The 14,105-nt window shown below is 33.8% G+C and overlaps 1 protein-coding gene across 1 annotated transcript in view; it reads left to right on the top strand.

Moving 5' to 3' along the window:
• LOC106462789 (disheveled-associated activator of morphogenesis 1-like) overlaps positions 1-14,105 on the top strand; it is a 122,936-nt gene that overhangs the window by 17,451 nt on the left and 91,380 nt on the right.

Below are 14,105 nucleotides of genomic sequence, written 5' to 3'. Positions count from 1 at the left end.
ACCCGAGCGCCTTCGAAAGGCGGACCTTTCTTCTTCAGGGGCAAAGAAGAAGAAAAGTCCACCTTTCGAAAGCCCTCGGGTTATAGGGTTTTTATTCATTTATATCAAGACTTCTTGAGCCTACATGTTTTTCTAACATCATGATTAAAATTAGAGAAGAGTTTAGCACATCTTTATGATATATGACACATTTTATCATATGTATCTACCTAATTTCAGCACATTTATCCACTGCAAAGGGACACACCAATAACCATCATTACATATACTTGTAAACGTAGTATCCTTCTTCTTGAAATATTCTATTTACTAAACCAGCCAATAATCTATCAATTTGTTGATGCATTTATATACTCCATTACTAATGAAACAGAAAAATATTTTGTGTTTGAAACAAATTTCAAATTAATTGTCCACTCTTACTGTTCCTCAGTGTTTAAATTTGTTGCATAGCTTCCGAATAACAATGATGTTTAAAAGCTTTCATGTGAATAACAGTTGAGTCTGTTAAAAAACAAAAAAAGAGTCCACTGGTCAGATTTAATATCTGTAATCAAGAAAATTTCACCGGCCCACTGAAGCAAAGTAAGGGAGAGTGTAAAGCTTTTCCAACCGGTTGTTGTGGGTAAAAACCTGTAGAACTACGTGAGAAAAGTACGTCTTGTTTAACCTTGTTATCTTAACAGCCATCAGCTTATTTGAATGTTTAGATAATTCATTTTATGATTTAAGGTATTACTGCGCATTAATTCCTTTCAAGCGTAAAGAGCAATTTTCCTTTTTCCTTTTGTGGTAATTTGTAAAGATAACTCACACATCTGTTGGTAACATATCAAAAACAATAGCAGTTATATAGATTCACAATTAACCTTCTAAACCTTTACAATAAATTCTAAAAATCCAAAATCATTCTTAGCTTATTGATGGTAAATCTCGAACACTTTTTCATATGATTTGAATATTTTTTTTTCTTTAGAATTCAAAATTTTAGAATGTTTCACATAATGAAGTGTAATGTACAATTACTTTAAGGGTTCGCTAAATATCTATTGAATAATAAAATTTTCGTTTACATCCAAAGAAATAAAACTGAATTTTATGACAGGACATCGGTAAATCAAATAGCTTCATTTTACACAGTCGTTATGGCATATTGTGTGCTAGTATTACTTTCCCCTAGTGTGTATATCTTATTTACAAAAAATTATAATTTTTCTAAGTTCTGATTCTGGAACTGTTAAAATCCGGTTGAGGTCATGTGATAAACTGTAACCTCAGGCGTTACGTTTTGTACTTGATCGGTCATGGAACTTATCTACTGTCCCATGAAATAGCTACATTATGTCCTACTTGACCTTGAGTTTGGAGAATCCTTTGTGGCTGTCACATGCAGCAGAAATATTTCTAAGTTTCGGTGCTTTTTGTGATTGGTCAGAAACAGTCAAAAAGTCACGTGGTCTGTATTTCACTCCTCTGTATTGAAGGTCAAGTGTTTATATTAGTTTTAGGTGAAAAAAAAGCAAAAATTTATCTTCTAGTACTGTGTGATCTTACAATGTAACTCTAATTAGCGTTGTGAATTAAGAATTATATATTGAGAAATTAAACAGTCGTAGGATTTCGGATCTGTGCCTTTTTCCAAAGACGACACTGGTATCACGAAAAGCTTCACTCGATCTTATATTGATATGGCTTACTCTTGATTGCTAGAAGGGAATATTTGACGTCCAATATGGCGGCGTTGTTTGAAACAGGAAATTTTATGACGTCACATGCAAGGCCTCTATATTTAGCTTTGGTTTCTTTTTGTATAGATTGATTTTGATCTTTTAGAAGAGTAACCTGTCTTTTTGAGAAGATCAAGGCTTGTTAATTTTGTATTCATCCTTCTGGCGATCCTGTACATTAACTTTTCTCACTCTGTTTATTCAGTATAACTGTTGTCTTCTCATCCTGGAAACCAAGTTACCCAATTATGCATGAAATGTAAAATATACGATACTTAGTTGTGTCAGTCAAACAAACTAAGTACCGTTTATTTTACATTGTTTCTTCTCCTGTGCACCTGTTCTCACATTAACATTCCATTCAGCCAAATCTTCGAACCTCTTGTTATGCAGGTAGCAGGGGTGTTTTTTCTGTTAGTTATTATCCCACTGAACCAGGAATACCACAATACCATGTTTTCATTATCCCACTGAACCAGGAATACCACAATACCATGTTATCATTATCTCACTGAACCGGGAATACCACTACACCATGTTATCATCATCCCACTGAACCGGGAATATCACTACACCATGTTATCATTATCCCACTGAACCGGGAATACCACTACACCATGTTATCATTATTCCACTGAACCAGGAATAGCACAATACCATGTTATCATTATCCCACTGAACCAGGAATACCACAATACCATGTTATCATTATCCCACTGAACCGGGAATACCACTACATCATGTTATCATTATCCCACTGAACCAGGAATAGCACAGTACCATGTTATCATTATCCCACTGAACCAGGAACACTACAACCCATGTTATGATTTACACAGAAAGGTTTCATACATTCAGTTATTTTATTTGTTACTACGGCATAACGAGAGAAACTTCAACTGATAAAACTACTAATAATGGACAGAGAGCCATTTCCAAAGATAACATCTAACCAGTGTTTATAAGACCAATTTGGTGGTGGGCGTGGAAATCTTTCTAACACGCTGTTTCTTCTTTCTTTTGTGAAGATCGTGTTCGATTAGTGCTGACAGTTTCTTTAAGGTTTTGTTTTTCTTCAGGATGTTCAACGTCAACGAGCCCGAGTGACAAACATTTGACCTACAAAACAAAAACTTTTAAAGAATTGCCTTCGAGTGGCTACACCACACATCATCATCATTCTTACATGATCGTATAGATTTCAAGTAACAGGTTATTATTTCTAGGACTTTTGGTTGCTGTAGATTTCATTGTGAATACTGCTAACGTCTCTTGAGAGCTAAGCTTCATTACATATGCTTGAAATGTATACTATGTACTTGTCATAGTTTACTCCTACATACTTCAGACTGACGCTTGCAAACACAACGTGGAAATGTAAAACGATCACGTCTACATATGTCACATCCGCCTCATATATTATTGTAATCATGAAAGGTCTTTTTGTAGCGCAGTGATATTATTAGGAGGTGAATAGGTTTGAATAAATACTAGTGCTCATTCATTGTGTACATTACTTTGGTTTATTTTTTTTTTCATAAACTGGATGTGTTAAAAGTTGTATATCGGTTTTTTTCCCTTCGTGGGAACTTCAAGAAGAAACGACAAACTGATGTTAAGATAATCATATCTGTGTATAGATAAACCAAGACAGTCACGTTTTGTTAGATTCCCAAGCTCAACTCAAAATAATTAACTTGGTCTAATATATATTCGCTCAGTATTATGCCTCCAGCAGTTATACAGCAGTTACTTATTTTCAGGATATGTCCAGTCAGCATTGTCTCCTACAATTATACACTCTGGTAGCTAATATTATATATATATATATATTTCCACACGTAATTTTCTTTTATAGACTGAACTAACATTTAATAAACGTTTTACAAAATTATACGTTCTTAATTAGTCATTCATGTACATCATTTTTACATATTCTGCAATCAGTGTGGTGAAAATCGACTTTAAAAAATATAAGTACTGGTCTTTCTCAGGACCTGGTCTCATAATGTATGAAGTATTAAGTTTTCTGCAATTTATCGGTGACTCTCCACGCACTAATATCCCTGTCCCACCAAACAAGCTCGCCCTTTCAGCCGTGGGGCGTTATAATGGAACGGTCAATCCCACTATTCGTTGGTAAAAGAGTAACCCAAGAGTTGGCAGTGGGTGGTGATGATGTATAGTATATGTTTCCAAGTCTAATTTTTTGGACCAAGTTTACTCTAGTCTTACACTGCTAAATTAGGGACGGCTAGCGCAGATAGCCCTCGTGTAGCTTTGCTCGAAATTAAAAAAAACAAAAAACAATCCACGCACTATACAAAATGAAATACCAAGAAATGTAAAAAAATAAAGAAAGAAATAACAGCATTTTATACCATTTAAAAAAAAAAGAACCGGCAATGAGTTCCGATGACTACGAGCAGCTTTCCGCCCCAGAAATTGTGCCATTCTTAATCTTTTAATGCTTCGTATATTTGAAACCTCAAATCTAAACCTTATTTAGAAACATCAATAAATAATGCGCATATTAGGCATAAAACTGTTCTTAAACAGTATCTCTAAACCTTAATGACAATCCTTAAAAATACTGGTTTGAAAGTAAATTATTTATGAACAAATAGGGCTTGTAAACTGTCAAATGCCATCATGTGGCATTTCTTTTCAATTCGTTTACTTACGAGCTCAGGCTGTATAGTTAACTCTGAAAAACAAACAAATAAGCGCACAGTTTCATTAGCCGTTAGTTCTACTGAATTTTCTCTGTCTATGGGCATGTTGTCATGTATTATCTCTACGGATACTTTTACCATGATTCAAAGAAAGAGCCATTTTTATTGTACAGATAGACAGACAAAGTTAACCTATTCAAGACTTCAGAGAAGATGTGATATCATTATATCTAGACATAGATATGATGTAATTACTTGACATGAGCACATGATGGTCAAGGTCTCTGTCTTACAACAGTCTGTTCAAAGCAAACTGTTCTTTCCAGATTACACTAAACAGTGTAATAAGAAGTGACGTCAAGCAAGTCTCGGTTGTCTATATTTAAAATGGCTCGGAGCCAAACATCCAAACAATTTTGTAGATATCTAACACTGAACAAGTAATGGAAGACTAATACATTTTTTCTGATAAAAAGTTTATTGGTTCCTTGGGAAGCTAACATTTCTAATATCTCCCATAGCTAGCATATACAATTAATGCGGTGTTTGTTGTAAAATCATTTCTGTTTTTTTACAGCTGTCATTTATTCCAAAGACGTCATACAAGTCTCGGTTGTCTATATTTAAAATGGCTCAAAGCCAAAGATGCAGAAAATAGTGTTGGTACTTAATACGTCATAAAACAACTAATTTTTGTTTTTGTATAAAATGACTCTTGGTCTCTTGAGAAGTTAAAGTTCCCATTATCCCCGACGGTTGACATACATATTTAAAGCATTATTATTGGTGAAAGTGAGCCATCATTTACTCTAAAGACAACAATTTATCCAAGTAAAATGTTGGCTTATGAAATGTGATACAGCATTGAATACCTAAATGTGTAGAAATAACAGTGAAATAATAATAAAAAAACAAGATAAATTATGGAATGTTTAAATAAGACACATACAAAAGTACAAGCACAACAATAACACTTAGCCACAGCTTGCTGTTCCTGGCGGGGCGCGAATTGGCCTTGAGGTACAAGACACAATTTCGAAATGGTGAACCAGGTTCGAATCCGAGCGATACCATAAAGCTGTGGTTGCGCTTTGAAAGTGAGAGTCAATCTCTTAGCGTGGATATAATTCTGATTGGCTTCCTACTCCTTGGTCAGTAGCTCCAAATTATGGACGGTGGCGGATAAACTTAATAGCTTTGCCTTAAACACAATTGCTATTTCTGGCATTTAAAAGAATACCAATTTAACATTAATTTGTTTTTGGAGAATATTAAGTAATAACTTAAAAACAAAACAATTAACTATCATTAAGCGTTTTTAAGTAGACAAGCGACAATATGAAGAGAGCCCTTATGAACTGGAATATACACTCAGCATTAACGAGCTAATAACGTTCACACTTAAAGTTAATTAGAATAAGTCATGTATCCTTAGGTCCTCGATTTAATGTAATGACTTCATGCTAATGAAACAGAAACAAGTGATTATCCTGGTAAGTGCATACCCACTCACAACTTTGAATTGAAAGATGTAATAGAATGAAATAAGCTAGGCTTAAAAGTACTTTAAAAATTCGAGTAAATGCTAGTGAAGTATTGTCTTTTCAAAGGTTTACAATCCATAACGATTTAATATAACACTATCTAGAAAAACAGTTATGGTATAATCTATTCTGTGCTGTATTTTACATTTCCACATGGTTCTGGTTTCGATTTGTTTTCCGTGCTCCTCTTTGCCAATTATTACACAACAATACTCCTTTAATACTTTTTTCAAGATTTTCTTTTTCTCGCTTATTTTTTACTCCTATTCAGCATCCATTTTTTCCTTATTCAATCAAGTGCACAGGTTTGCATCCTTGATCTCTGATAGCTTCTTCCTAACCCTATTAGACCAAATATTTTTCAACTTGATCCTGCAATCCCTGCCTGTAATTCTCTTCACAGGTTGCCTACGAAAGGGAGATATTCTACTTCTTCCCTCCTTTTGTTTCTTCCCTGACATTATGTTTACAACTTTACATTGACCTGTCACTCATCTGCCGGCTATGAAGGTCTACGCATTGTCTTTTCTTCTGATGATATTCAATTCTCTCTTCATGACGTTGGATTGTATCCTCATCGTAATCTCAGAATTATTTTAAGAACTGCTAGTAAAATTAATGTCTTTTTAAAGTCAACTTTTAAATCAAAGAAACAGATTTTTCCATTATGACTCTGAGAATCCTTGTGTTACATCTTACCTTTCATCAGTTATGTGTTGAACCAAAATCTTTTCCTGATCAGCCCAATTAGCTCGACATCATCTTTGTTTGTAAACCTGCTTTCAACTGTGTCAAATCCAATTAGCTAGTTCATTTCTTAAGATTTCAACATCCACTGAAGCCAGTCATGCCTGTTCTCCAGTCATTCCTCTACTCAAACAAGCCTTCCTGGTCTCATCAATGTATCTTCTATCTTTATTTTGACTCCATTGACGCTCATTCTATCTCTGACTCCTCAGTTGATGATGATGTCACCATATACTACTTGACTCCGGAAATCCCATACTTAATTGTACCCATTCCTGAATGTACTTTTCTATTGCTTCATCATCCTTTAAGCCAATATGCTAATTTCTTCCTGCGTTTGTATCCTTTTTCTTCCTCATTTATATTGAATATCATTTCCTAGACTCTGAAAGGTCCACCTTTCGAAAGCGATCGGGTTATAGGGTTTTTATTCATTTCTATCGAGACTTCTTGAACCTACGTGTTTTTCTAACATCATGAATTTCCTAGACTATATTAGTTTTCTGATTACGTTACTTCTTCTATTCCCGTACTTTCCTAATTAGTTTCCTCCCACTTATGATTTGGCTACATGGTTGTAGCACTTAATTAGTTTCCTCCCACTTATGATTTGGCTACATGGTTGTAGCACTTAATTAGTTTCCTCCCACTTATGATTTGGCTGCATGGTTGTAGCACTTAATTAGTTTCTTCCCACTTATGATTTGCCTACATGGTTGTAGCACTTAATTAGTTTCCTCCCACTTATGATTTGGCTACATGGTTGTAGCACTGTTTTGATTCCTTTTATTTTCGTCTTACACGTCTTTTTTTCTAACTCCGATATTTTTTTCATTCTCTTCCTCAACTTTTATATTTCCGCTATTCTTTATTCTTCTTTTCCATTGGACTTAAGTTGTAGTTTTGGCTTCTTTGTTTGATGCACGTGCCGAGCTGTCTCTAAACGCCCAGATTTTTATTCTTAAACACCCTACCATGTCTTCTTCTGGATGTAATTCTACCACACACAAAATAGTTAGGACTGTTGACGAATGTGTTAGACGCTACTAGATCGGTGGCTTGGAAAATAAATGTACAAAATATTTAATTCCTTGTAAATAGTAATAATAACCAGTAAATAATGATCAATTTAGAATGAATAGCTAACTGGTTGAGATAACAGTTACAGTACAAATAGATTATACAAAATATTGTATCTACTGCTTGATAGTCAGATAGATTACACAAAACACTAATCCCTTGAAATAACGCCAAAGATTGATTGTCATTGTGTATAGATAGATAGACCTAATAACCGGACACTATTACTACTGCTCGTACTGTTAAATTAAAAAAAAATAAAACTTAACACTTTATAAGCTAGAGTTATCCGTGATCTAGCTATCTGGCAAGTACATTTTTGGCAAAATTGGTTAGGACAGGCAATTTTATATTTTTCATTAATTTTTGTCTGATCAACAATTGTATTAAAGTGATACCTTGAAAGTCATATCATTAACATTAAATAGTGAGATCTATAATAGTGTCAAACTGAAGCGTTATTCTAACACGTAAAATAGTGAGATCTATAATAGTGTCAAACTGAGGGCGTTTCAAGCGTTATTCTAACACGTTAAATAGTAAGAATGAAGTAACAATAAAAAGTAGATATTAGACAGGCGTAAATTCAATTCATATACTTCCCTCAATTGTTTAATAAAAGTCTGTTTCAGTTCCTTAGAAATGTTACATATCTCCTCCACCTTTCTGAAATTCAAATGGAATATAATTTAATTTAGAGAATAAGAACACAAAATAATTACGATATTGTCGGCATGTGAAAGACCTGTATATGTAAATTTATGCTAATATTGGCCACCTTTTTTTATCAGTAGTAGTAGCAGTCGTATTGTTGCTGAATCTAATAACAAAAATCTGAAAGTATTTCACCAGGAGATCTGACTGTTGGGAAAAAACACCATTCACCGTGAAATTATACGTGGTTACGACTGGAAGAAGAGTTAATAATTACCTAGTTTGATGTGTCATGACATTTTTATGCCAAAAATTTCTGGATCCTTTACGTGAAAAATAACTACTAATACAGTTCGCTCTTTCTCCTCCAATGCGTTTAGCTTTGTACTCTTAAAAACAAACCCTCAGAGGTGAATAAGTTTGCAGCTGTTTAATTAGTTTTATTTTTATTTTCTTCAGCTATATGTAATTATAAGTATTTAACTTATCGGATTACAGCTTCGTCTTTTATATTTTTCCATTGCCGTATTTTACGGTGTATAAAACGCACTTTTTTACCCCAAAATTTGATGTCAAATTCTGCTTGCGTCCTATACACCGAAGGTATGAATAACATATATGCATATATAATATATACACAAAAGCTATGTGTAAATATATTTAAATAGGCAGGCATAGTTTAGTTCAATTGAATGTGTTATTTATAACAATAGTAGTTTTTTTCTTTTAAAAACATAACTATTTATAATGCTCCCTAAATAATAAAAAAACAAATTACAGTGAAAGCAATGAAGATTTTGTAGGTTTTGAACCAAACTAAATAACAGTAAACCTTATTTTTTATTCACGGTATTTTCTTATTTTGATGTTTTGAGTTCTTTTGTGTTTAGAACAATATATACTAATTTTTAAAGTATCAAATTGAATTTTTGTTCAATAAAAATCTTTCAAATGCGACTGTAGCTTTTTTCCCCCCAAAACTATGTCTTCAAAATAAAGGTGCGTCTTATATTCCGAAAAATACGGCATTTTTAAGCAATCGAATCGTGTTATAATTTAGCAAAACATTCAGTTTTATTTATGCTTATTAGATTGTTAAAATGTTTTCTGTTAGTTAGGCATTTTTTTAGTAACACATTTTATTTTATTGTGATTTTGTGTTTAATATCCACGTGCATTACTTCGTATTTTAAATGCTTAAGGTTAGCGTTAGGTAGCCTAAAACAATAAATTTCTTCACGACTATCAATGCTAAACAGGTGGTACCAGGGTCAGGCTAATGAAGCCTTGATATGAGGAAGTCAGGTAGTGATTTCCATTTAAGGTCAGGTGCGCTGTTGGTTGATACAAAAAATAAAAATAGAAAGAAATGTTTATTCAGTACCTTGTTCTGTTCATTAGTACAATAAAAACTGGTCTTCCCTTTCTTTACCTTTCAGTGATTTTTAAAGGTGTATTTGCTTGGTGAAATTGCACAATGCTACATCGTCGTACTTTTAACACATAGAAATAGACAGCCGTAATATAGTAAGACTATTAAAGCTGGCGTTCCACTTAGATTACACGAGTCAATGTCGTTCTAATCTGACGACGCCGTTTCGGGCCTCTTTTTTTTTTTTTCCAACTGGTTTAAATATGCAATGACTGCGGGTGAATCAGGCACGTGCTTACGCATAAGCAACCACGCGGTTCAATTCTTTGAGTGGTGCCTGTGCTACAGAATAGGAGGAGTAAATATTGTTCTTTGTATTACTTCTGTTTATCTTTTGTTGTGTTGTTTTTATACGATAGTTGTGTGTAAATAAACAAAACTGAGACAGAATCAGAGGTTTCAAAATAGTGTGGGTGACAGAGGAAGAGCAGGAAGTAAAAGGGTGGGCCCCTGCAGTTATAGCTACCGGTCGAAAGTATACTGGGTCCTGTCAGTTTAGGGTTCAGTCACCGGTATACATGCCAAACTGATCCCCAGCTTTTCAACTGTTATCGTTGGCAAGAATTACCTACAGTGTTACTTATAAAAATATTGCGCGCATCACAGAAGAAAATAATAATATATACTCATCGGTTACCACATGGCCAAAATGATTATCTCGGTTGGCTACGATCAGTTGTTTTGAAGAATAATAACAGCTTGTAGAAGAAATGTGGCTGCTCTCTTTCGTTCAGCTCAATTCCGCGTGAAGATGATAGCATCAAGGCTGTGTTGTTTTTATCATTAGCGTTGGCATGACTACTATAGAAGAGCGATATCTGTAATGGCTTGTAGTGCAAACACTTTTTGTGTATGTGTTGAATTTAACTTGACTTAAATATAAAGTTTGAGTGCTTTTCATATTCTTTACCTGTCATGCAAAAGAGTAACTACGATTAACTTTTAGGGCAAAAACTACTTTGTTTTCCAATAGAGTGATTAACATTTTAAAAATTCAGTTTTATTCGTTGTTTTTTTTTTTTAATTGAAACTGTTTTCATATCCCTACCTTCTGGTAGATAGACTCTATTCGTGGTGTAACGCCCAGACTTAAAATTAAATATTCTTATGACAGAACTGATTCTGAAAACAACATTGATGGTGATATTTTGCTCCTTGTTGCCTGCGTGCACCATTTGAATATCATACTTCAATAAAGGTAAGGCATTTTTATGTATATACAGGGTTGGGCAAAAGTTACTGTACAATTGGGTGGGGTAAACATTACTATACAGTTGATATTATACGAAGACAAACTAAAACCAATTTAGCTGTTATTTGTTTCAGAGTAAAACATCAGAAATTAAAAGTATATTCTAACCGAAACAACTGTATAGTTGCTTTTGCCTCACCCTGTATACACATCATTGCGTGTTTTTAAATATTTCTAAGTTTCATCTCTAGGTGAACTCGTAGGTTCAACTCTTAGGCACCGTCATATCCCAAAATTATTTCATTGATAAACCTGGCACTGGAAGAGTTGTTTATTTATAAATGTGGCAGTGAAAGAGTTAAAGGTAAATAAAAAATCTGGCCTTTTGAAATAACATTCCCACGATATTGTAGATTTGTCGAATCATATGCAGCACTGTATTGCACACATATTTATGTGTTATTCCATCATATCTTATTAGTTTCTAGAGAGAACAATGATTGGTGTTAAACTGAAATTTTTATGTGAGCTCTTTAATAGCAATGATTTAAACATAGTATTAGCGGAGGATCCAAATATAAGCATGTTGTTGTACTAAATAAATCTTTAAAGCTCTTAGCAACACCAAAAAAATAAATAAATAAATAAAATTAATAATAATCTCAAGTTAAGCCTAACAGGAAGACTAACTAGCATAACAAAAGTTATAATTTTATTCAAACGTATTAAATTAATCAAAAGTATTCATCTTAGTAACTGATTAGTGTTTAAAAGTCATTATATCAGTATGAAGGACTTAGTGTAACTCTGATTAACATATTAAAAGTTAATATACCAACATCATCTTTGTAGCTGATTAGTGCTTAAAAGTTATCATAACAGCAAGAACAGCTTAGTGTAAGTCTGAATAATATATCATATTTCGTGTGTCATCATCAATTTTAAAAGGTGTGTTCAGATTAGAGATTTAGAAGTTCCAAGACTATGATATCCTTTGTACGTAATGGTATTGAAAAACAAAGGAATACGAATCATGTTGGGGTACTAGGACCACCCAGAAAGACACCTGCAACAAGTCGTACCACACCCGTGTTAAGAAAAGTGCTACATCTTGTAGCAGGTGTGAATCCACAAATACAGAGGATGTAACAGAAGTCGTCGACGCTCCTCAAGCAACAGAATGCAAATAATCAATTAGGATATCTGTCTAGAAAAGTTTCCCGTGTACACAGGTTTCTTCCATTACATATTTATTCAATCTTAACATATCTCAAGCAGTTGGAAAATGAAAAGGGAATTCATGCTATTCCATACGAAGACATACTTGTTAAGTCGTCTGATCACGGATTTCTGCGTGATCGCACGGTTGAAATGGGCACTGGGCCACCTTCGTCCTCGTACACGAGATGGTTTATGTAAAGCCTGGAGGGGTGTTATTTGCACACGACAGCCATGTGACGGAGAATTTTACAATGGAAACTACTGCAGGGCTATTGTTAAGATGCACAGTCATCAAATAGAGCGTGACCCAACATGGTGACATGGACTGTAACGACGTTTTATTATAACGTATTCAACCTCTATAGGACTTGGCAGAATATCAAAAGCTATTATAGAATGAACTCATCGTGACTGGCTTATCAGAAAAGTTCACCCTGAAAATATAGCCAAAACTCAAAATTCACAAATTGTATTAAAGTTTAACAAATTCGAAAGACAAAAAGTCAAAACTTAATATTCAGAAGACTGTTTACTTACAGAGTAAAAAATATATATATAACTAGAGGTTGTGGTCGTAATTGGTTTGGAACTTAAATCTTTCAGTTCTCATCAAATACTTCAACTCGGAAAAAATAACTTGAATTAGCCTTATGCATTGTCTTATAAAATTATAAAATCTTGGTTCAAAACACTTTTACCATTAACTTTAAAATATTGATTCCTTTGTTGCGCCTCTCAGTGGCACAGCAGCATGTCTGCGGACTTCCAACGCTAGAAACTGGGTTTCGATACCCGTGGTGGTCAGAGTACAGCTAGCTCTTTGTGTAGCATTGTGCTTAATTACAAATAAACAAACATCATTATTGCACTTTACAGCATTCTTGCTAGGATATATACGATGATATTTAGATATAATAATTAGCTTAACCTTGCCAGTCTTACAAAAACGTTTTGATTGAACAAACTTATTAACTAAAACAATGAATAATTGTTTTTTGTTTCGTTTATTTATTACACACACATATATATATATATATTTACAACTTCGTAAATTTTAGGAATATATATATAATGCTGTAACAATCAAAAAAAGTTTCGTAATTGTAGAGCCAAAAATACTGGATAAAATGCTTTATAAAATTGGACTAAACAAAGGTGTTTTTGACGTAAAAAAATCATGTCTTCTGAGTATTAGATAATGTCTTAATTTAGCCTATAGGGCGTTTTTTATAGTCAGTTTGCTTTCAATGCTGCTATGTAAAGCATGGTCTCTTCCTTAGGTTAACTCTGTTTCCGGCATTCTAATTTTCGACAAGTAGATTTAAAAGAAGGAACGGGAATAACAAGCTAGCTCCTGTGTTTATTTATATACAGTACTTTTAGTATATCTGTTGCTGATGGATGTTAGGGACTGGTGGGTGGGCTTGTTTATCCACCCATACTGTCTGATTTCTCACTGTTGGTATTTATCCTTTAAAATGTCTTCTGGAGAAAATACATTTCAGTTAAGACATCGGGCTGAGTGTTGAGTGCTTTTAGTCATCGGTATTTGCTTTGTTTTCATCGTGTTTATAAAATGTACTGTACTTTCTAAACGATGGTGATGTTTAACCCAAAAGGTTAATTAACCTTGAATATACTGCATATACAAAAATATAAATAAATCCAAAGTTATTAATACTAAACTTGAAATATCATTTATACTTCAAAACACTAGCATTTTCATAGATTCAAAGGTGGGAGTTCACTTTCCCTCGGTTTGACAGCGGTAAGTCTACGGATTTAAAATGCTACAATCCGGAGTTAGATTCCCCCGCTGTGGACACTGCAGAT

The sequence above is a fragment of the Limulus polyphemus genome, unplaced genomic scaffold, assembly GCF_000517525.1.
Source record: "Limulus polyphemus unplaced genomic scaffold, Limulus_polyphemus-2.1.2 Scaffold1252, whole genome shotgun sequence".
NCBI lineage: Eukaryota > Metazoa > Arthropoda > Merostomata > Xiphosura > Limulidae > Limulus > Limulus polyphemus.
This window is presented reverse-complemented; position numbering and strand designations above follow the sequence as displayed.